A 23,006-nucleotide genomic window follows, 5' to 3' on the forward strand; every position below is an offset into this window, starting at 1 on the left:
GATGCTCTAGACCTCTCTGTTCCATCCTAATCTATTTAGGATAAAAATTCCATTTCTCCTTGGATGATACCAGTAGGCAAAGGCCAATCCTCCCTCCTCACCCTCAGAACCCCTGAGACCCCACTGGTGTGGGAGAGAAGGCCTGGCACGGTTGTAGGCTACCAGGGCATCCTGTTGACTGGCCCCAGTGTTTGCTCAATTTTTGTAAAGCTAGAAACTCAAACTCCCACTTTCCCCTAACTTGCTTCCCACGTGACCTCCTGAGAAGGCCTCAGGCATAGGCCTGGGGTGCACAGTAGATGAAGGTAGGCTGCTTGTGCTTACCTTCCAGCACCCCGCAGTGGCTGCTGAAGGAGGGACAACCGATGCTGGAGCCCCGTCTTTTGTCCACAACCACTTCCCGTGGCCCGACACCACGGCCATGCACAGGTGGACCCACAGCCAGGGAGCTGTCATCTGAACCCAGACCGGAACACACCCAGCAGCGCCCTGCAGCCCTCATTCTTTCACCAGAGACCCTCCTGTCCCCTCCTACAGATCCACTTTTATCCAGAAGTTCACAGAGCACAGGTGGCCTTCCGGGGTTCACACTTGTTGGAGGAGGGGCAGGCCTTCTCCCACCCCTTTCTGACGTCCCACCGCATAGTCAAGATGTTTTTGCACATGTGCCTCATACGCTTCTGCAAAGTGGGCTTTGCTAATCTCGTATAGACCAGGAAACTGAAAACATAACGCGTTCAAAAACACATAGGTGGTTGGGATGGAACTTCCACTCAAGCCTAGATACCTGGACTCCAAATGTCATGCTCGCTTCATGACACTAAGCTGTAGGCAGTGACACAACTGCCTGTGACAGGGTCTTGTCGGCCAGGGTTCCCAGGCACCAAATGCATCCTGGATACAGAATGCCATCCCCACATTTCCTGTTCCTAAGATGATTCTAAGCAGAGGGAGCTACTCTCTGCTGATCATGAGAGACTTTCAAGCTGGCAGAGTGACCTCCCAAGAGAAATCCAGGGGAGTCCCACTGACTTCTGCATTTAAAGCGGCTTAGATGAAGCTTCCAGAAACATTCCACAGGAATGAATCTATAATTGGGAAAGAAAGAAACAACCAAAATGGTCTTTCCAAACTCACACGTCTGTCGTTACATTTCTCCTGGGGGAAAGGGGCAGAGAAAACAGGACAGATTTGGGGAAAGGTTGGTCTAATTCTTTTCATTTCCTCATTATAGACGTTGTCGAGTTCTGAGTCAGTGGAGAGACACCACTGTTAACTGCCAGGAGAGGAACTTGTTCACCACTCTGCTGCCCCTTCCACATGTCAATTTTGGAAAGGAAATTCAAGGTGCAGATGACTTTCAAGCCCAGAGAAGGGAAAGAGGCTTAGTCCCCTTGGTGGCTGGGAAGGGCAATTTGTTTCTGTTAATGGATACTCAGGTTTGCAAATAATTTTTCCTTTAAATTAGAGAAGTCAAAATTTTCCCATCATTCTCATTCCAATATGCTTTCAGGGGAAGGACAGAAAGGAGTGAAATCAAGGTCAGTGATGTGGGAGCCACCCATGGCCCTGTGCTGGGAATGTGAATGTACCACTTCTATCCAGATGGGTAAATACTTGAGGTCCAACATATTCCTAACTACCTCTTTCCTCAACATCATCAGCAGCCTCTCTTTAGTTCTCCAAGGCTGAATATAATTTCCTTTTTAGTGTAACTTCTCTATTTCTAAATAAATAAAAACCAAGAGTAGGAGTTTCCATTTCTGGCCAAGAAACGTAAAGGCATAAAGGTAATAGTTTTGACCTACTTCCCACATGGATTCATGGGATGACTTCGGGAAAGTCATTTACGGCCTCCAACTGTAGGTATTTCACATCCGAGGTGTGGATAATTTATTATCCGCCTCTGTGTATGTTATGGGGAGGATTGCTCTGATTCTCAGATGCAAAGTAACAAGAGCTAGTGTTATTAGGTGCCTACTACTAGCTAGATGTAAAACATACGTCAGCTCAGCTAATCCATACAAAGGTGCTACCAGGAAGGAGTTATTACCTCCAGCCTACAGAGGGAAACTGAGGCTTGGAGAGAAAAACAGGTATGCCACAATGCTTGGACAGGTATAAGGAGCTATAATCAAATATAAGACTACTCTTCTTATCATCATCACCCTTAGCTCTGTCAACTCTAGATGGGTCTAAAAAATACGAATTAAATATAGAATAAAACATCACTTTACAACATAAATTAAACCAGTCTGGGGAACCAATAAAACACATGGTCCTTGGGGAAATATTGCAGAGTTAAGGGAGGTTTCCTGTATTCATTCTTTTATTCTTTGCACTGGGACAAGGTAATGAACAAAACAGGCCCCAAACTCTCTGCCCTTATGGAGCTTACATTCCTGGGGTGGACACAGACAATGAAAAAATACATTAGTGAAAAGCAGAGTGTGTCAGATGATGACAAAAGCTAAGGAGAAAAACACAGTGGGAAAGGGGAGAGGGGAATTGCAAATTGAAAATGTGGTCCAGGGAAGGTCTCACTAAGAAGGCATCACACTCTATCACCTTGGAGGAGACAAGGTGTGATCTGTGCTGATACTGGGGGAGAGCCTTCCTGGGATGCTTCAGACATAAGGATGAGGGCCCTACTCTTCCCAATTCATCTAATGTTCTGGGAAAGCCCCGAGGGTGAGTCCACACTGCTGGCATGTTCTGTGGATGCTAAGTGTGGTAGTGGGAAGAAACACAGTTTGTCCATGAAAAAGCCTGGACCACACCTGGAAAGTTCTTTTTTTTCCCTTGCCCTAGCATTCTTTTTTTTTTTTTTTTCTAATCAAAGCAATTCATTAACAGAAAAAACAATAATTTGAGGAGTCCTGTTTACAGACGGCGACCACAGCGACCCCCCTTCCTGCGGACGCAGTCGAAGGGGATGGGGGTGACATCCTCAATCCGCCCAATCTTCATTCCTGAGCGGGCGAGGGCTCTCAGGGCTGACTGGGCCCCCGGTGCAGGAGTCTTGGTCCTATCTCCTCCTGTGGCCTGGGGTTTGATGTGGAAGGCAGTGATGCCCAGCTCCTCGCACCGCGGGACTACAATCCTGGGCAGCCCACATGGCAGCAGATGGAGATGACATCTCAGTCAGCCTTCACCTTCACCCCGCCAGGTACACAGCAGATGGTTTCCTTGCCAGAAAGATCGGTGACATGGCCAAAAGTGTCACTGAAGGATGCAGAGATGTGGCACACAGCAAATACATTTTCTCCTTCAGCCACCTGAGGGCCGAGGCTAATGACCTGTTCTTCCTTCTTTTCTTTCCCATGGCGAGGTACCATTTCTGTGCGTTTTCTCCAGACTTCACCACCAAAAAGAGTGGGAGAGGGCGGGGCGAGGGGCACCCTAGCATTCTTAATACAGATATCAGCCCACTGTGTCACCCAGAGAGGCTAATAGTCCTTGTCTGAAAAACCCCCAAATGCAAATGACTCCCACTGGAATCCCATTTCAAAGGCTCATACAAGAAACAAACATTGCTTTAAGAATACACAGGAACTGCCGAGTTTTTCCTGCGGCGCTCTGATGTCTACAAAATTGAGTGGAAGAGTGCCCTTTGGGGCTGACAAGCTACCCTTTGAGACTCCGTTGCTAGGCAGGGTAACCTGCTTTCAAACCCAAGCATTTCTGTCCTCTTAGGGAAGCCCAACCAGACGTGCCCAGCCCCTCTGCAGCCTAGGTGTCCTGCAAGCAGCAGAGCCACCTTCCCGGCCACCTCCCTCAGTGCGCTGCCCTGCACCGCCCCTTCCCCCACCCTGTTATTAGGCATGCATTTCAGATTTTGAATGCATCTCCTTGTCTGGCGTTAATTGACAGTGAAAGCCCGGTTTTCAAAGCCAAGGTATAAGCACTGAAGGTAAGTGATCAGAGGACTGCCCTCGTAATAAATCACTGCAGCGCGGGTCACTGTTTAGAGTGTGAATGCAGTGTTCAATAAAGAAACACACTCCACCTTTCAGCTTCAAGCCGACCCTGGCTAATTGACCTCATTGTAGTCCCTCCATTAATCATTCTGGCACATGGGGCAAGAGGCAGTTTCACTGCTTAGGTTTGCAGGGAGGAGGGGGACCAGGTCCATGTGGGGGTTGGTAAGGGTTGAGGGGGCAGTTATAATGTAAAAGGAAATCATAGACAATTCTCCCTTAATTAACTCATTGGATTTCCAGGTTGGCCAGATAGGGTTCGCTTTGCTAAAGGAATGTGGGGAATAATGAAGGGGACTTCATTAACTTCACACCAGGACGCAGGAGTTTGGGTCTCTAACGAAAGCAGATGTGAGCATCTGTACCCCATCTAGAGAGCAGCTCTGCCAAAGGACCAGAGGGTTAGCCTAATGCTACATAATCATTCAGTGTCATCGATCTCCCCAGATCCTGATTAATAAATTGCAGCAGAAATCTTTTACAGGGGTGACTACAATTTTATTTCACCTATTAGAAGCATGTCACCATGCATACCAGTCATGCAGGACCGGCTTACCTTCCTCTTGGCCCACTCCCTCCCACTCTCTGGTCCTGTCCCTGGCTCTGCATTTGCTTAGACGTGGGGTGCTTTTTGTCCATTTTGCCAAGGCAACCCACAGTTGACAACAGTGACCAGAACGGGAGCTTCAATGCAGAGGTCAATTCACACTGAAGCTCAAGACTTGTTTCTCCAAAGCGATTCAACACACATAACGTGATCACCTGTTCTATGCTAAGCACTGCACTGCACTAGAAATACACACACACACACACACACACACACACAATATGATTTGCTCCTGGTCCTCAGAGATCTTAAGAGTCTGCATTGATCCAGTTATATTTTCAAAATGCGAGATCTGCCGTTTTGTACCAAGCTGCTTTAAATTAGGCCTTTTTTAAAAGGTCCTTTTTCCCATGATTAGTTGTATTACTCAGGAACACAGCAGTTTCACAGTTCACAGGGGTAAACAAAGCCCGGAGGGTCAGCAACTTTCACTTTGAGAGGAGGAGAGGGAGAGAGGGAGGAGGAGAGGGAGAGAGGGAGGAGGAGAGGGAGAGAGGGAGGAGGAGAGGGAGAGAGGGAGGAGGAGAGGGAGAGAGGGAGGAGGAGAGGGAGAGAGGGAGGAGGAGAGGGAGAGAGGGAGGAGGAGAGGGAGGAGGAGAGGGAGGAGGGCGAGGGGGGAGCTATCACTCATTTTACACGTGTGCTTTTTTCCTGCTGCTCCCCTTCCGCGTTCCATTACTGTTAATGAACTTAATTGTTTGGTTTCAAAATGCCAGCCTGAAGGCATCACTCTCCTTCCCCTCAGTGCTGAGCCTCAGTCTTGCTGATCTCCAAATTAACTTGTCAGCAAATCCTTCAAGTCCATGCCCTTCCTTCCCTGACAAGCACCTGGACAGAGGAATTCAGGCCAAGACTCTCAGACAAATTCAGACAGAGCGTCCAGAAAGACAGAGTGAGCGCCTTCAGATCCGCATTTGGTATTGTGCGTAATTCAATTCCACTTAAGTATATTTATTGCATGTCTACTATAGGGTCTGGTAATTGTGCTAGTCATTGGGTTCAGAAAGTTGATAAAACACAGCCGCTGACCTCAAGGAGTGCGTGGCAACTTACCAGCCCACAGAACAGATCACATTTCCTTGGTTCTGCTATCAACGGACACCACTACACCTACAGGACCAGAGGCTTAGGGTAGCTCAGCTCAGTGGGGAAACCACAAGCTTTACAGTCATGCAGATGTAGACAGAATCTGAAGTCTGTCCATTCACAATCTGGGCAGGTTTGTCCGCATTACGTAACCTCACCAAGGCACCATGGTGTCCACACAGTTGAGTTACTATGAAAACTGTATAACTGCATGTATGTAAAGTGCTGGCACCACCCCCCTGAGAAGACCATGCTTCATGTAGAAAATTCCAATGAATTACTGCAAAGACAGTCCACATAGATAATAACATACCAGACCCAAATTTAAAATCCATTCTAATATGTCTCCTCCTTTACTCTTTCCTCTGGAAACACACTATTTTATCAACTTAGCATGTGAACCAGAAATAGCACACACCAATACCCTACAGGAACCCCTCGGGGGCTGCACTGCTCTCACCATCATAAGTGGACCTTCTTCCCAGCCCATCATAAGTTCCCCCTGCTTCCAGCCAATCTCTGACTGCATTCAGAGTCCACCCCCACTCATTTTTACACGTGGAATAGCAAAACCTAGAATGCTGGGACAGTGCCAAGAATCTTACTTTGATTTTCTCACATAAGGAAACCGAGACTTAAAGAAGTTAAGAGAGTTCTTCAAGTGTGCACAGATAGTTAGGGTTAGTTAGAACTAGGATGAAAGCTCAGATCTCCTGATATCGTATCCAGTGATCTTTTTACTACATGAGGTTGGTTATATCCAATTATGTTCAGATTGGTACCTTATGTTATGCTGCATTAAAGTGTCCTCAAAGAGTTTAACACACCAGCATAACTTCCATACGAGTCTCTGTGCTTCCTCTCTTGTCTCCCCTTTAATCCAAATCTGCACATGACTCTCCTGATTAAAATGCACGAAGAAGATAAAATGATATTAGAGTTCTGGTTTAAAGTAGTAACTGAATCCGGATCTTTGTTTCCCAGTCTCTTCTGGAGGGGAAAAGGGATGAAAATGCACAACCAGAAGAAAAGAAAACCTGCCAGACAAAATAATGTCAAAATCAGAAGAAATCCTAAGACCTATAGAAAAATGGAGTTTTATTGAATATAATCTGCCCAATTATTGCCTCATGAGTATCAGTCTTTGCATCATAAAAAGGCAATTATTTGGAAAGAGGAAAGAGAGAGAAAAGAAAGAGAGAAGGAAGGAAGGAAGGAAGGAAGGAAGGAAGGAAGGAAGGAAGGAAAGAAAGAAAGAAAGAAAGAAAGAAAGAGAAAGAAAGAAAGAAAAAGAAAGGAAGGAAGGAGGGAGGGAAGGAGGGCTGTAGGGAAGGAAGGAGGGAAGCAGGGATGGAAGGAAGGAAGGAAAGAGGGAAGGAAGGAGGGAAAGAAGGGAAGAGGGAGGGGAAGGAAGAAAAGTCATTCCTCCCTCACCATTGTCTTCTGACTCAGAGACCCAGAAAACTGCAGGCTGGCCCTCTATCAAGAGGGTGCTACCTTTTAGTCTTGGCAGAGTACCATTCTCCTGTCACATACTCTCACCCAATATTTGTTTTACAATCATTCAGATAGAGCAACTCCCAGAAAACATCTGGAAAGGAAATATGGAGAAAGGTGGTAACACATTACATCTTAAAAGGGCAAGTCCCAGCAAACAAGGCCCTGTAGGTAGGGGCAGAGGTAAAAAGAAACAAGGTGGCTGAGACTTTTAGGAGCAGAGCAGCTGTGTACGCCATCCGTTCAGAGGGTCACAGATTCAAGTGAACGGGAAGAAAACAGCATCCTTATAAAGTAGCCCTAACCCATGGCTTCAGTATTAGCGCATCCATTAATATGCTCCAAAATATCAATTAGGCCAATAAGATGAACCATGTGATAAACATCATAAAAGAAAGGAAGGGAGGGAGGGTGGGAGGGGAAAGGAAGGAAAATTCATGTACATTGATAAGTCAACATACATTTTTTGCTAAATTTATTAGTAAAATGAATAGAAAACACATTCATAATTTGATTTCTTTTTTTAAAAATTGTCTGTGCTTGCTTCAGGAAAATATATACTAAAATATCAAAAGATGTTGGTATGAATAATATGTAAACACTTCAAATCCTCTCTACTTTTATACCTTACTCTAGAAATGCTCAGTAAGAAAAAGAATACCTCTTTGAAACAGCATCTAATATCATACTTAGAGCAAAAACAGCTATATTATTCTTTTATAATAAGGAACAAAAACAAGGATGCATTAAGCATTGTTGAGGAAGTTTTGGTCAATTCAGTAAGTCAAAAAACACTTTAAGGAGAGGTATAAGTAAAGGAAGGTCTAGAAAGTTAGCATTCTTTGCAGGTGATATTATTGTCTACTAAATTATCCATGTGAATCAACTAAACAATAATTAGATATAATAAGACTTCAATAAGTTAGTTTAGACCAGTGTTTCTCAACCTTTGCTTCACTTTAGAATCACCTAGAAAGTTTTTAGAAAATACCAATACTAGGGGCTCACCCCAGAATTTCTGATTTAGTTGTTCTTGACTGAAGCCTGGCTCTGTCTGTGTGTTTCAAAAGCTTCCCAGAGACTTCCCTGGCGGTCCACTGGTTGGGACTTTGCCTTCCAATGTAGGGAGTGTGGGTTCTATTCCTCATAGGGGAGCTAGGATCTCACATGCCTTGGGGCCAAAGGACCAAAACATAAAATGGAAGCAAGATTGTAAGAAATTCAATTGACTTTAAAAATGTGCACCCACGCTTGAGAATCACTGATAAAAACATCAGAAATACACAAAACTCAGTGGTGAAAGAGGGGAGGGTTGGGGGGGGAATGAATTGGGAGGTTGGGATACCAAATTGTATGCTCTAAATAAATGCAGTTTATTGTATGTTAACTGTATTTCAATAAAAGTTCTAAAAATAAAAATAAAAACTAAAAAAACAAACTAAACAAACAAAAAGAAATACACAAAACTCAATAGATTTTTCCTTTATGCCCTCAAGAACCAATCACTGAATATGATGTAAAGAAAATCTTACTAATAACAACAACAACATAAAATAGTCATAGTAATAGGATTACCATATGACCCAGGAATTCCACTTCTGGGTATATAACCAAAAGAAATGAATATACCACACTAACAAAAGGAAAAACAAAAACCACATGACCATCTCAATAGATAACAGAAAAATAATTTGACAAAATTCAACATCCATTCGTGATAAAAAGTCTCACTAAAGTAGGTATAGAGGGAACATATCTCAACATAATAAAGGCCATTTACAACAAACCTAGAGCCAACATAATACTCAACAGTGAAAAGCTGAAAGCCTTCCCACTACGTTAGCAAGGATGCCCACTCTCACCATTTCTACTTAACACAGTATTGGAAGTCTTAGCGACAGCAATCAGACAAGAAAAAGAAATAAAAGGTATCCAAATTGAAAGGAAAGAGGTAAAACTGTCACTATTTGTAGATAACCTCATACTCTATACAGAAAACCTTAAGTCTCCACACAAAAGACTAATAAATGAACTCAGCAAGGTTTCAGGGTACAAGATTAATATACAGAAATCTGTTGCATTTCAATATACTAATAATGAAATATCAGAAAAAGAAAGTAAAATCAATCCCATTTAAAATCACATCAAAGAAAATAAAATACCTAGGAATAAACTTAACCAAGGAGGTGAAAGAACTATACTCTGAAAAGTATAAAACATTAATAAAGAAAACTGAAGATGATTCAGTTATTAAATGTTATTAAAATTAATGTTATTAAAATGGCCATTTTTCACAAAACTAGAACAAATAATCCTAAAATTTATATAAAACCACAAAGACCCAGAATTGCCAAAGCAATATTGAGAAAAAGTTAGAAAGCTGCAAGTATAACCCTGCCAGACTTTAGACTACAGTAAAAAACTACAGTAATCAAAACAGTGTGGTCTTGGCATAAAAATAAACACATAGATCAATGGAACAGAATAGAGAGCCCAGAAATAATCCCATGCACCTATCTACATAGGTGCATGACATTATCTACAACAAAGGAGGCAAGAACATACAATGGAGGAAAGAGAAATCATTTTTCTTAAGTACAACATAGAGTATGTGTATTACTAAGCTTTTGCAGGGGCAACAATCCCATAATCTCAGTGGTTTACAATGACATGTATATGTCGCTAATGTTATGAGGGCTGCAGATTGCCTGCAGCTCAGCTCCAGGCTGTGGGTTGACTATAAGTCTAGTCTAATGTGTCCTTTCATTCCAGGACACACCCTGAAGGAGAAGCCTGTATCTGGGACACTCACTTACAGTGGCAGAGGGCAAAAATGTAAAACACCAAGTGCATCACACTGTTGTATGTAAAGCTTCTGCTTATAAGTGGCGTGTGTCATATTCGCTTACATTCTACTGGTAAAAGCAAGTCACATACCCAAACCTACCATGGGAATGAGGATGTTTTCTGCACTAGAGACAAGCATGGCAAGGGAGGGTGTGTGTAATCCTCTGACAGGGGAGGAAATAAATAATCGTGAGCAAAAACATAAGCTATCACACATGTTCAGTGGTGGGGATTGGTAGTGAGAAAACTAAAAGAGGGAATGGGGACAGGAATGATTAGGGAGGCTACAATTTTAAGTAGGTTACAGAGAGCACAAAAAACAGAATATTTGATCCGGACCTGAAGGGTGTCAGGGAGTGGACCATGCAGATGTCTTGGGGAAGAATGTTTCAGGGAGAGGAACAGCAAGTGCAGAAGCTCTGAGTCATGAGCAGGTCTGATGTGTTTGGGTAGCAGCAGGGAGGCTGCTGCGACCATCATGAAGTGAAGGGGAGGGGTCAGAAAGATAACAGGGGCCAGACTGTGTAGGACTCAGAGGCCACGGCGGGCTTGGTTTTCACTTGGTGTGAGATGGAAAGCCATCAGAGGGATTTGAGCAAAGGAGTGACATCCTCTGGCTCCCCTTTTACCTGGACCAGTGTGTAGGGAATGCGCTGACAGGGAGCCAGCCAGACGTGTTAGGAGGCTGTGGTAATACCTAGGTGAGGGAGAACAGGGTCAGGGCGAAGGTAGTAAAAGTGGATGGGATCTGAACACATTTTAAACATGACTGGACATGAGGCACAAATGAAAGAGAAGAGTCCACCGTCACGCTCGGAGGTTTGGTCTGGACAACTGGAAGGACTGTGTTGCTACTGACTATGAGAAGGAAGACTGTAGCATGAAGAGATGGGCAGAACACAAAAGCTCCGTCTGAATCAATACTGAGGTACGTATAAGGCATTCCAGTGAACGGTTGAAAAAACTCATCTGGAATTCAGGGTAGATGTTCAGCCCACAGATATAAATTTGGAAGTCATCACCATACTATAGATCAAGGGATGACAAACTTTTTCTATAGAAGCCCAGACAGTAAATACCTTTGGCTTGATAGGCCACATGTGATCTCCCTTGCATATTCTTATGTAAAAGGCATCTTTAGCTCATGGTAGCAAGCTGGAGTTGGCTGCTGAATTGCAAGTCTGCGAACCTTGCTACAGAGGATTTCTAAGACCGTAAGTAAGGATGAGATCACTAAGGGAGTGAGTGCAAACAGAAAAGAGATGTCCATGTACTGAACAAGGAACCCTCCAAAGTTAGAGAGTTAAGGAGATGGTGAGGAACCAACAAAAAGACTGAGAAGGGATGAGCAGTCAAGCAGCAAGAAAGCCAGGAGAACATGGTGGCCTGAAAGCCTGGTGAAGGACAGCTTTCTATCAGAATCAGCTGTGTCAAATGCTGCCAAGGTGCAAGTCAGTTGGGAACTGAGAACTGACCTTCTGATTCAACAAAAATGGGAGTCATTTGTGACCTCCTGATTAGCATGCACACAAGGAGAAATGGGAAAAGAGTAACTGATGTCACCAAACAGAGACAAGTCTTTCAAGGAGTTTTATTGGGAAGGGAGAAAAGAGAGTGCAGCTGGCGGGGAAGTGAAATCAAGAAAGAGTTTATTTTTAAGATGGAATAAATAAAATCACATTTGTGTTCTGATGGGAAAGTCCAGTAGAGAGATGAAAATGGATACATAGGAGATAGAGGGTAGAGTTCCTGGAATGGTACCTTTGAGTAGACAGGAGGAGATGACATCGAGTGTGCAAGTGGAGGGGTGGCCCTGAGTCAGTTCTTCCAAAGTAGCAAAAGAGAAGGTAGTGCGTGTGGACAGAGATGCAGGTAAGCAGGTAGATGTGGTCATCAAAACTTGGAGAAGGTTGCTTCTAATTGTTCCTATTTTCACAAAACAATGAGTCCTTAAGCAGGACAAATGAAAAGAAATCCACACTGAGATACTTCCCATTAAAATGCAAAGTAAAAAAAAAAAAAAAAAGGAGGGTGGATTAAAAATCTTTTTAAAAGGCAATATAAAAAGAAAAGACAGGTCTCTTTTTCAACTTTCAGCAGCAACGTTAGAAGCCAGATGACAATGAAGTATCCTCAAAGTGAGATACCCAATTAAACTTTCATATTAAATAAGGGCCAACTACTGACATTTCTAGGTAAAGACCCACCTAGGCTTTAATAGCCACCAATGGTTGACTTCTGTTAAGAAGGAAGAAGAAACAGGGAGGAAGAAGTGGAAGACAAAAATTACAGTGAGCAGGGACACTACATAAGCATTAATGGTAAGAATTCTTAGAGCTTTAGAAACAAGGTGAAAGTGAAATACTAGGTCTCAATACCACGGAAAAGGGAGGAACAATCAGGATGAAAGTGGTATGAGTCCTGATTTTTTTCTGGAAGGAGAGTAGACATAATGGTAAACCTAAGGTTTTCTTAAGTCAAATATGCATGTTACAAATTTAAGGATCAGTGCTGGTACAACTGAATATCTACATGGAAAAGAGTGAGTTTGGACCCCTTCCTTAGACCACACACAAAAATGAACTGAAAAATTTGGACAATAAGTATAAAAGTAAGGGCTGAAACAATGAAACGCAGAAAAAACACAGAAGTAAATCTTGCTGAACTTGGGTTAGGTAAAGTCTTCTTAGTATCAAAAACACAAGTAACAAAAGAAAATTAGATAAATTGGACTTCACCAAAATTAAAAGCTTTTATGCTACAAATGACCATCACGAGAGTAAAAGATAACCCACAGCATAGGAAATATATTTGCAAATCACATATCCGATATAAGACTTGTATCCAACATATATAAAGAACTCTTACAAGTCAATAAAAAAGATAAATAACCCAGTTTAACAATGGGCAAAGGCCTGAATAGATATTTCTCCAAAAAGAATATAAAAATGACCAAAAAGCACATGAAAAATGCTCAACATAATTAGCCATTAGGGAAATGCAAATTAAAGCCACAATGAAGTACCACTTCACATCCACTAGTACAGTTATTTTTTTTTAATGTCATCCTAAGTGTTAATGAGGAAGTGGAGAAACTGGAACCTTCATATATTGTTAGTGTGAATGTAAAATGATGCAATTGAAAACATATGTCTACACAAAGACTTGTACATGAATGTTCACTGCACCATTATCTATAATCACCAGAAAGTGGAAACAATCCAAATGTACATCCAAATATACTCATGAATGGAAAAATAAATATAGCTGATGCATGTAATGGATTATTATTCAGCCATAAAAAGGAATGATGTATTGATACATAGTACAACATGGATGAACCTTAAAGATATTAAGTGAAAGAAGTCATTCACAAAGAAAGACACGTATTGCATGATTCCATTTATATGAAATATCCAGAACAGACAAATCCACAGAGACAGTAAATAGATTAGCGGTTGCCAAGGGCAGAGGGGGAGGTTTAGAGACTGATACCATGACTGACAGCAGGTATGGGATTTCTTTCTGGGTTGATAAAAATGTCATAAAGTTCGGTTGTGGTGATGGTTGCACCACTCCGTGAATATATTAGAGACCCCTGAATTGCATATGTTGAACGGATAAACTGTATAGCTTATGAATTACATCTCACTAAAGCTGTTTAAAACATTGTAAGGGTAACCCATAAGAGATAACCTGTATAATTTCTAAGCCAGCAGAGGTAAAGTGGGGACTAAAAAAACTGTTCATGTCAAGGGATGGTGGGAAAGGAGGGGAAAGAAGTGAGTGAAAAGTGACAGAGGGCATAAATAAATGTTTAAAAGAAATTAGAATAACTATTTTCCATATGATACCATGAATGTGTATTTTAAGGCACAGACTTTACCATATATTGTTGGAGATATCTGTGAGAAATAAAAGTATAAAAACACCCACCTAAAAAATACTGGAGGCAGGAAGGAGCTGAACGGGAGGCGGAAGTGGGAGAGTTGGCTTCTGCTGTACATATCGCACTATATTTCTTCATTAAACGATTGGAAATACCATGGCAAACTGTTAACATCTATCAAACCTGAATCAATAAGTGTTTAGGTGTCTATATTTCATACCATTTTACATTAAAAATTTTTCTTAATTAAAAGGCAATAAAAATAGTGTTGGCAAGAGTTCAGGAAAATGGCCCAGCCCCTCTGCTTATAAATGTGTAAATCTGTACAAATTTGAAGAGGGAATTCTGACAATGTGTAGCAAAAGTTTTAAAACATTCACATGTTTTGGTGAAGCAATAACTCTTCTAGAAAAATACTCATGTTTGTGCACAAAGGTTTAAGTACACTGATGTTTGCAATAGTTCCTTACATACATGTGCAAATATAACGCATGCACATAAGTACAAAAATATTCATTGTGAAATAGAATGTCTATTAGTTGAACATAATATTCAAAAGTACTGTGCAGTTAGTCTAAATAACTCACTGGAGAAAGAGATGGTCTTATGCCCCAAGGACCCGATGAAAGTTATGTACCCTCTGAAGAAAGGCAGATGCACTTTATACAGAAAAGAATTTGCAGACAATGCCAGGGGGTACCAGAGTATTTAAAATACAGATACTTAAATAGGAAAGAAAAACCTGCCAACCAACTCTTAATTCTCCTCCAAAAGCCTCTTCCTCCAGACAGCTTTTGCTGTGCCCTGACCTCTCCATCCTACCCAGCCTGGTATAGGCACCCCTTCCTTAGAATCCTACACAAATCTGTACCCTGATGCTTTATCACTTTGTATGGTGATTTGTCTGTTTTCTCTCTCTGCCACAAGCATCTTGTTAGAACAGGGTGTACCACTCAATTGGCTCCATACTTCCAGCACAGTGCAAAAGGCCTAGTTCAGGCATAAATAAACATTTTGTTGACCAGATGATCAAATGAACATTCTTGCAGGAAGGTGACATTGCTCTATATTACATCCAGATAACCCCTCACTATGAGAAACATCCTTCTCACGTATTTATTAATTCACAATCAGGGTCAACAACTGATTGAGTGTATACACACCCCAGCCTTAGCAGATTGTCTTTTGAAATGTGCTAGACTTTAAATGCAGCTTTATCTCAAAGAATGAGACATAATATACATTATGTGTAAGTTGCAAATGCGGTGCTTGAGAAGCAAGGCTCCAGCTTTCTGCGTGACTCATCCCTGTGCTCAGCTCTCACCAACCAGCCTCAGCAGAAACGCAAACAGTCAAATTAGCAGCTGCTTGCTTTCATTCCAGAGGACAAGCTCTCCAATCTTTTCTGAAGTTATTTCCCTTCCTTTCCATTCCTGTTATTCCCTATTTCCATCAAGCAGAGCCCCTGAATGCGTTTCCCCGCCAGCTATTCAAGAGCCCGGTCCCCCTGGAGCTGGCGACACAGAACCTATTAATAAGCAAACACAACGAACTGGCTCATTCTCCTCATAGTTGAATTCCTCTGCCACCAATTCCTCAAACACTTCCCTTTAGGGTTTTCCTGCGGAGTCCCATTCATTTAGAGGAAAATGTGGAAAACTGTTTAATGTTTCTTTTTGTAAGCGAGTGGTGGTAAATGCTGATTACGTGTGCAGAGTAAAATGCTTCTCTTCTCCTTGGCTTCCAAACCCATCTAGTGGCCCTGGCAAAGCCTGAGCCTCACTCCCTGCATAAGGGACTCTCACCATCATCACATGGTTAGTAGAGAGGGCTGTAAAGTGGAAAGCTTTCATTCCTAGCATACCTGGCCTTCATCCTGCACATCAGTTAAGTCACTCTCTCATTCTTTGCCTTGGTTCCTCCAACTGTAAAATGATGAAAGGTATCCTGGCTCTTTACATATTTGATTGAATGCAATTCAAGGATACACTGTTTCTCACACCTACTCTGGGCGGTCAAATGGTTGGGGACTGCAGAATAAGCACGGAAGTGCTCCTCTCATTTCAGACTGATTCCAAAGAGAAGCTGGGAAACAATGTCAGTAGAAAACTCAGCTCTGAAGGAAATGATGAGAGAAGAGAAATATGAAGTACCTGGGTCTGCTGCCCCCATACTGGGGAAAGAAAGGAGAGAGGCTGATTAGCCAGAGAAGAAAAGCATAAGTCTATTCCAGCCTGTTTTCTAAAAAATAAAAATGGCAAAGGGATCTCATTTTTACATTAACACCTTCAAAACACTTGGAGAATAGAGCTTTAGAGAGCTTCCCTCCCTGTTAATGAGTGGTTGTGTTTAGAGTAAAATAAAATTGGGAAAGGAGCCCTTCCTAAGCCCCTCATTCTTTCAGTAAGAGAAACAGGAGCGCATGTGACAAAATATTTTGGTTTCTTAATACACATAAAAACAGAAAGTTGGAGCAACCAGGTCAACTCCTTTCAGCATACACATGGGCACTTTGAAGCCTAGAGTTGGAATGACTTACCCAGGGTCACACGGTTGACTGGGGGCAAGTCAGGAGGCCACAGATCTTCTGTTCCGAAGCTCCTTCCACCGTAGCAGCCTCTAGTAACATACGTATAACTTAATCACTTTGCTATGCACCTGAAACTAACACAACACTGTTAATCAACTCGACTCCAATACAAAATAAAACTTAAAAAAAAAACATAATCCGAACACTAAAACAATCAGACTTTATCACACTAGACTTCTCATTCCACCAAATGTTTCTTCTGCTGTAGTCCAACCTGAACTCCTTCCTATACCACAAAGACAATCAGCTCATTCCTGCTCCTGTGACTCCCCTCACAGGCAGGGCTGCCTTGTCTGGCCACACGGTGAGAGCTGTGCACTGCACAGCTCTCTAAAAACTTGTTGCCATTGTAATCCGTGTGTCAGTCCCAGATGGTCTTCTCATTTTCCTCGTCTTAGTCAAGGTTATTTTCAAGCCCACCTTGTTGGGTTTAGAGCACAGTTTTCTCCTATCTCTGAGATCCTAGGATTCTTATTCTTTGTACTACTTACAAGCTGTGAATCCTTGGGCAAGTCAATGATTCTGAGTCTCTGCTTTCTAAAACATAAAGTCTCTGTTTCCCGACATGTAAAAACAGTGGAGATGTGGCGAGGATCAAACAAACCCACATACAAGGAGGAACTCAATGAAGCATAAAGTGCTCTGGGATACTTGTTATTGCCACTCCAATGAATTAAATACTCTTTCATGGTGTTTACTAATTATTTCTCAGTCTTAGTCTGGTTTTCCCCAATAAGAAATAAGTTGCTTGATTGCAGGCAGAGGCCACTCATATTTCCAATTCACTCCCAGCATGTAATCAAAATTATGGAAACAATTCACACTGCCAGCACTACACCAAATGCTCTATACAAATTATGAGATGTGTTCTAACATTATCTATGTTTTACAGACAAGGAAAGCAAACACAGAGAAAGGAAGCAACTCACACAAGAGTCAAAGAGCTACTCTGTGGTGGATTAAGGATTTGACCTCGGACCACTGGCTGCACAGTCTGCCCATCTACCTTCTGTAGCATCCCACCCTCCTTTGTGTATGTGCAGGAGGCCTATAGTAGGAGCTTAGCATGCTTGGGATCTTTGATTGTTTGATCTTTGGGGCAACCTTCTTTTAGACACTGTTAGAAAGAGAAAATCAAGTGCGTGTGTTTGCCATGTGGTGAAATGACATGATATCCAGCTCTGGCTAGCTCCCCACCCTACACTCCCGTACCTCTGCTTACTGCAGCCTCCGCTGGTTTGTGATGAAGAAAGACAATTTTTTTTATTGTGGTAAAATATTCATTTAAAATATTTACTATTTTATATATGCAGTTTATTGTATGTCAATTGCATCTCAATAAAAGTTCTTAAAGAAAAAACAGGGAGGAGAAAAGATGGCGGCGAAGTAGAGCGATGTGGAGTGCATCCCTCTCCACAGATGCATTGGGAATGCATGGAAGGACGCAGTCATTCCCACAGAGAACCAGCTGAACACCAGCAGACGGCCTCGGACACCAGAAAGGACTGCGGGGAGCCCGACATAGCCGGTAGGGAGGCATCTATGAGGGCTCAAAGAGGGTGAAGCGGCGGAGCTGTGGCAGACGGGAGGGAGTGAAAAACATATGGAGGGTCCGCAGCGCAGCTCAGCGTTCCCGGATCAAGACATCAATCCGCGGCTGAACGGAGGGTCCGGGAGCGGGAGCGTGGGAACCAGAGAGCTGGTTCAGGGGGAGAAACATTGTTGCCGGTAGGGTGACGGACCGAGAGGACAGGAGGGAGGAGGTCCGCGGAGAGGAGTGCCCGCCCCTGAGAGCCGCCCGGCCATGATGGCGGCTGGAGGCTGCAGGCTCCCGGGCGGGGGGAGGAGCCGCGCGAGTAGCCTCTCCCTCTCTTTCGGTGCCTCTGCAACAGGCAGTGGAGAGATGCCCTGCGGGCCACCTAAGGCGCTCAGGGATAACAAGCACCCTCAGGCGCTCGGGCGGGGCTCGATTAAAACCCCTTGCAACGCCAGCAGCAGGGAGGCTGCTAAGGGAAAAAAAAAAAAACAACAGCAACCCAAAAAAAACCCGAGAGAGGCCCAACTCTAAGACTTTCTGTTTATGCCTGAGCCACCAGTGTCCCTCTGCAACAGGCACCTCCAAGCCCGACTGAAACAACAGTGCGCCACTGCTCACTCACTCCCAGGAGAAGGAGCCACTATTGTACCCTCTCCCTCCCCACACACCTACGCTTACAGACGAACAATAAAGGAACCTCTGCTGGTCACAGAATAATGCAAAAAAACCCAAGGCAAGGAGAAGGACACTTACAGCTGAGACGCTAAGGAAACAGAAATAGTAGTATCAATACCTATTGAACTAGTCCATTCTGGGATCAGTTCTGGATTTTTTTTTTTCTTTTTCTTTTTCTCTCTCTCTTTTTTTTTTCTTTATTAAATACGATCTTAGCCCTAAGGGATCTACAAGTTTTATAACATAATTTTTTAATGATATTTTTTATTCTTTTTTTTTTTTTTTTGCCTTTTTATATACTTCTATATCTAGCTAAGTTTTTGGTAGTACGGACAATATACCTCTCATACTTTCCTTTCATCCCTATCTTTTATACATTTCTATTCCTTTCTTTTTATTTGCATATTTCCAACTACATTACGCTCTTCTGTTCCCCTTTCTTCCAGCCATATTAAGTTTATTTTAGCTTAACATACTTATAAGCAACACTATCTGTCTGCTCAGACTCCTTGCTCTATTCTCCAGATGACGCACTGCCTTGGTATTTAATATTAGGCTTTTGTCTTTATCTTAGTTCTTAGTACAGTTGTCTAATTACATTCTGAGAATCTCCATTCTCTCTGGTGGTACTCTGGCTCTTTCCTATATTTGATCCTAGCTTACAAAATCTCCCTGGATTAATGTTTGTATGTGTAAGGTGTTATTTGTTTGTTTGTTTGCTTTTGCTTTTGTCTCTGATTTGTTCTGTTTCAGTTGTCAATTTCTGTTGGATTTCTCTTTGAATATCTGATAGCACACTGGGGTTCTCTCAGGTCTTTCTAGAGCCTTATGTCCTAACGGATTCAGTAATTCTGTGTCTTATACATGTATGTGTTTCCTAGACTTAATATTCGTTTAATCCAATACTTGGACATTAGTCTGAGGCTTGGACAGTCTTCTATACACACCTCTATCACCAGGACAAGCAACCCCAAAAGTTTGGACAACCATGAGGAAACAAAGAAACACCATGCAGGCAAAGGAGCAGGAAAAAAACCCACAAGACCAAATAAATGAGGAGGAAATAGGAAAAATGCCTGAAAAAGAATTCACAGTAATGATAATGAAAATGATACAAAATCTCGATAACAAAATAGAGAAAGTACAAGAAACTGTTCATAAGAACTCAGAAAAACAAACAGCAATGGATAACAAAATAACTGAAATTAAAAATAGTCTAGATGCTATAACCAGCAGAATGACTGAGGCAGAAGAACGAATAAGTGAGTTGGAAGATAGAATGGGGGAAATAAACGCCACAGAGCAGGAAAAAGAAAAAAGAATAAAAAGATTAGAAGATAGTCTCAGAGACCTCAGTGATAACATTAAGCGTACCAACATTTGAATTATAGGCATCCCAGAAGAAGAAGAAAACAAGAAAGGGTCTGAGAAAATATTTGAAGAGGTTATAGTGGAAAACTTCCCCAACATGGGAAAAGAAATAATTAACCAAGTCCAAGAAGCACAGAGAGTCCCATACAGAATAAACCCAAGGAGAAATACACCAAGACACATAGTAATCAAACTAATGACAAACACAAAGAAAAAATATTAAAAGCAGCAAGAGAAAAGCAACAAACAACATATAAGGGAAAACCCATCAGGATAACAGCTGACCTTTCTACAGAAACTCTGCAGGCCAGAAGGGAATGGCAGGATATACTGAAAGTCCTGAAAGAGAGAAACCTACAGCCAAGAATACTCTACCCAGCAAGAATCTCATTCAGATTTGAGGGAGAAATCAAAAGCTTTCCAGACAAGCAAAAGGTAAGAGAATTCAGCACCACCAAACCAGCCTTACAACAAGTGCTAAAGGAACTTCTCTAAGTAGGAAACACAAGAAAAGGAAAACACCTACAAATACAAACTCAAAACAATTAAGAAAATGGTCATTGGAACACACATGTCAATAATCGCTTTAAATGTAAATGGATTAAATGCTCCAACCAAAAGACACAGACTGGCTGAATGGATACAAAAACAAGACCCTTCTATATGCTGCCTACAAGAAACCCACTTCAGACCAAGGGATACATAGAGACTGAAAGTCAAGGGATGGAAAAAGATATTCCATGCAAATGGAAGTCAAAAGAAAGCTGGAGTAGCAATACTCATATCAGACAAATTAGACTTGAAAGTAAAGACTATTAAAAGAGACAAGGAAGGACACTATATAATGATCAAGGGATCCATTCAAGAAGAACATATCACAATGGTAAATATCTATGCCCCCAATATAGGAGCACCTCAATACATAAGGCAAATGCTAACAGCCATAAAAGGGGACATCGACAGTAACACAATAATAGTGGGAGACTTGAACACCCCACTTACATCAATGGACAGATCATCCAAACAGAAAATAAATAAAGACACACAAGCTTTAAATGACACATTAGACCATCTCGACTTAATTGATATTTATAGGACATTCCATCCAAAAATGACAGACTACACGTTCTTCTCAAGTGCACACAGAACATTTTCCAGGATAGATCACATCTTGGGTCACAAATCAAACCTCAGCAAATTCAAGAAAATTGAAATCATATCAAGCATCTTCTCAGATCACAACGCCTTGAGACTAGATATCAATTACAGGAAAAAAACTGCAAAAAATACAAACACATGGAGGCTAAACAATTCACTCCTAAACAACCAAGGAATCACTACAGAAATCAAAGAGGAAATCAAAAAAATCTAGAAACAAATGACAACAAAAACACAACAACCCAAAACCTATGGGACACAGCAAAATCAGTTCTAAGAGGGAAGTTTAGAGCAATACAGTCCTACCTTAAGAAACAAGAAAATTATCGAATAAACAACCTAACCTTACACCTAAAACAACTAGAGAAAGAAGAACAGAGAAACCCCAAAGTGAGCAGAAGGAAAGAAATCATAAAGATCAGAGCAGAAATAAATGAAAAAGGAAAGAAACCATAAGAAAAATAAATAAAACTAAAAGCTGGTTCTTTGAGAAGATTAACAAAATTGATAAACCATTAGCCAGACTCATCAAGAAAAAAAGGGAGAAGATGCACATCAACAGAATTAGAAACGAAAAAGGAGAAGTAACAACAGACACCTCAGAAATACAAAACATCATGAGAGACTACTACAAGCAACTATATGCCAATCAATTGGATAACCTGGAAGAAATGGATACATTCTTAGAAAAATACAATCTTCCAAGACTGAACCAGGAAGAAATAGAAACCATGAACAGACCAATCACAAGTACGGAAATTGAGGCAGTGATTAAAAATCTCCCAACACACAAAAGCCCAGGACCAGATGGGTTCACTGGCGAATTCTATCAAACATTTCGAGAAGAGTTAACACCTATCCTTCTCAAACTCTTCCAAAATATTGCAGAAGGCGGAACACTCCCAAACTCATTCTACGAGGCCACTGTCACCCTGATACCAAACCAGGCAAAGATGTCACAAAAAAAGAAAACTACAGACCAATATCACTGATGAATATAGATGCAAAAATCCTCAACAAAATACTAGCTAACAGACTGCAACAGCACATTAAAAAAATCATACACCATGATCAAGTGGGGTTTATCCCTGGGATGCAAGGATTCTTCAATATACGCAAATCAATCAACGTGATACATCATATCAACAAACTGAAGGATAAAAACCATATGATCATTTCAATAGATGCAGAAAAAGCTTTTGACAAAGTTCAACATCCATTTATGATAAAAGCTCTCCAGAAAATGGGCATAGAAGGAAATTACCTCAACATAATAAAAGCCATATATGACAAACCAAAAGCCAACATCGTTCTCAATGGGGAAAAACTGGAAGAATTCCCTCTAAGAACAGGAACAAGACAAGGGTGTCCACTCTCACCACTATTATTCAACATAGTTTTGGAAGTTTTAGCCACAGCAATCAGAGAAGAAAAAGAAATCAAAGGAATCCAAATTGGAAAAGAAGAAGTCAAATTGTCACTCTTTGCAGATGACATGATATTATATATAGAAAACCCTAAAGACTCTACCAGAAAACTGCTAGCACTAATTGATGAGTTTAGTAAAGTAGCAGGATACAAAATTAATGCACAGAAATCTCTTGCATTCCTATACACTAACAACGGAAGAGCAGAAAGAGAAATTAAGGAAACTCTCCCATTCACCATTGCAACAAAAAGAATCAAATACCTAGGAATAAACCTGCCTAAGGAGGCAAAAGATCTGTATGCAGAAAACTTTAAGACATTGATGAAAGAAATCAAAGACG

General features: G+C 41.7%; 1 pseudogene; it reads right to left on the bottom strand.

Annotated features, from left to right (window-relative positions):
• Positions 1-2,883: 2,883 nt before the first annotated feature.
• LOC130846288 (40S ribosomal protein S14-like) lies at positions 2,884-3,350 on the bottom strand (annotated as a pseudogene).
• Between the last annotated feature and the right edge of the window lie 19,656 nt (positions 3,351-23,006).

The sequence above is a fragment of the Hippopotamus amphibius genome, chromosome 2 (genome assembly GCF_030028045.1).
Source record: "Hippopotamus amphibius kiboko isolate mHipAmp2 chromosome 2, mHipAmp2.hap2, whole genome shotgun sequence".
NCBI classification, from domain to species: Eukaryota; Metazoa; Chordata; class Mammalia; order Artiodactyla; family Hippopotamidae; genus Hippopotamus; species Hippopotamus amphibius.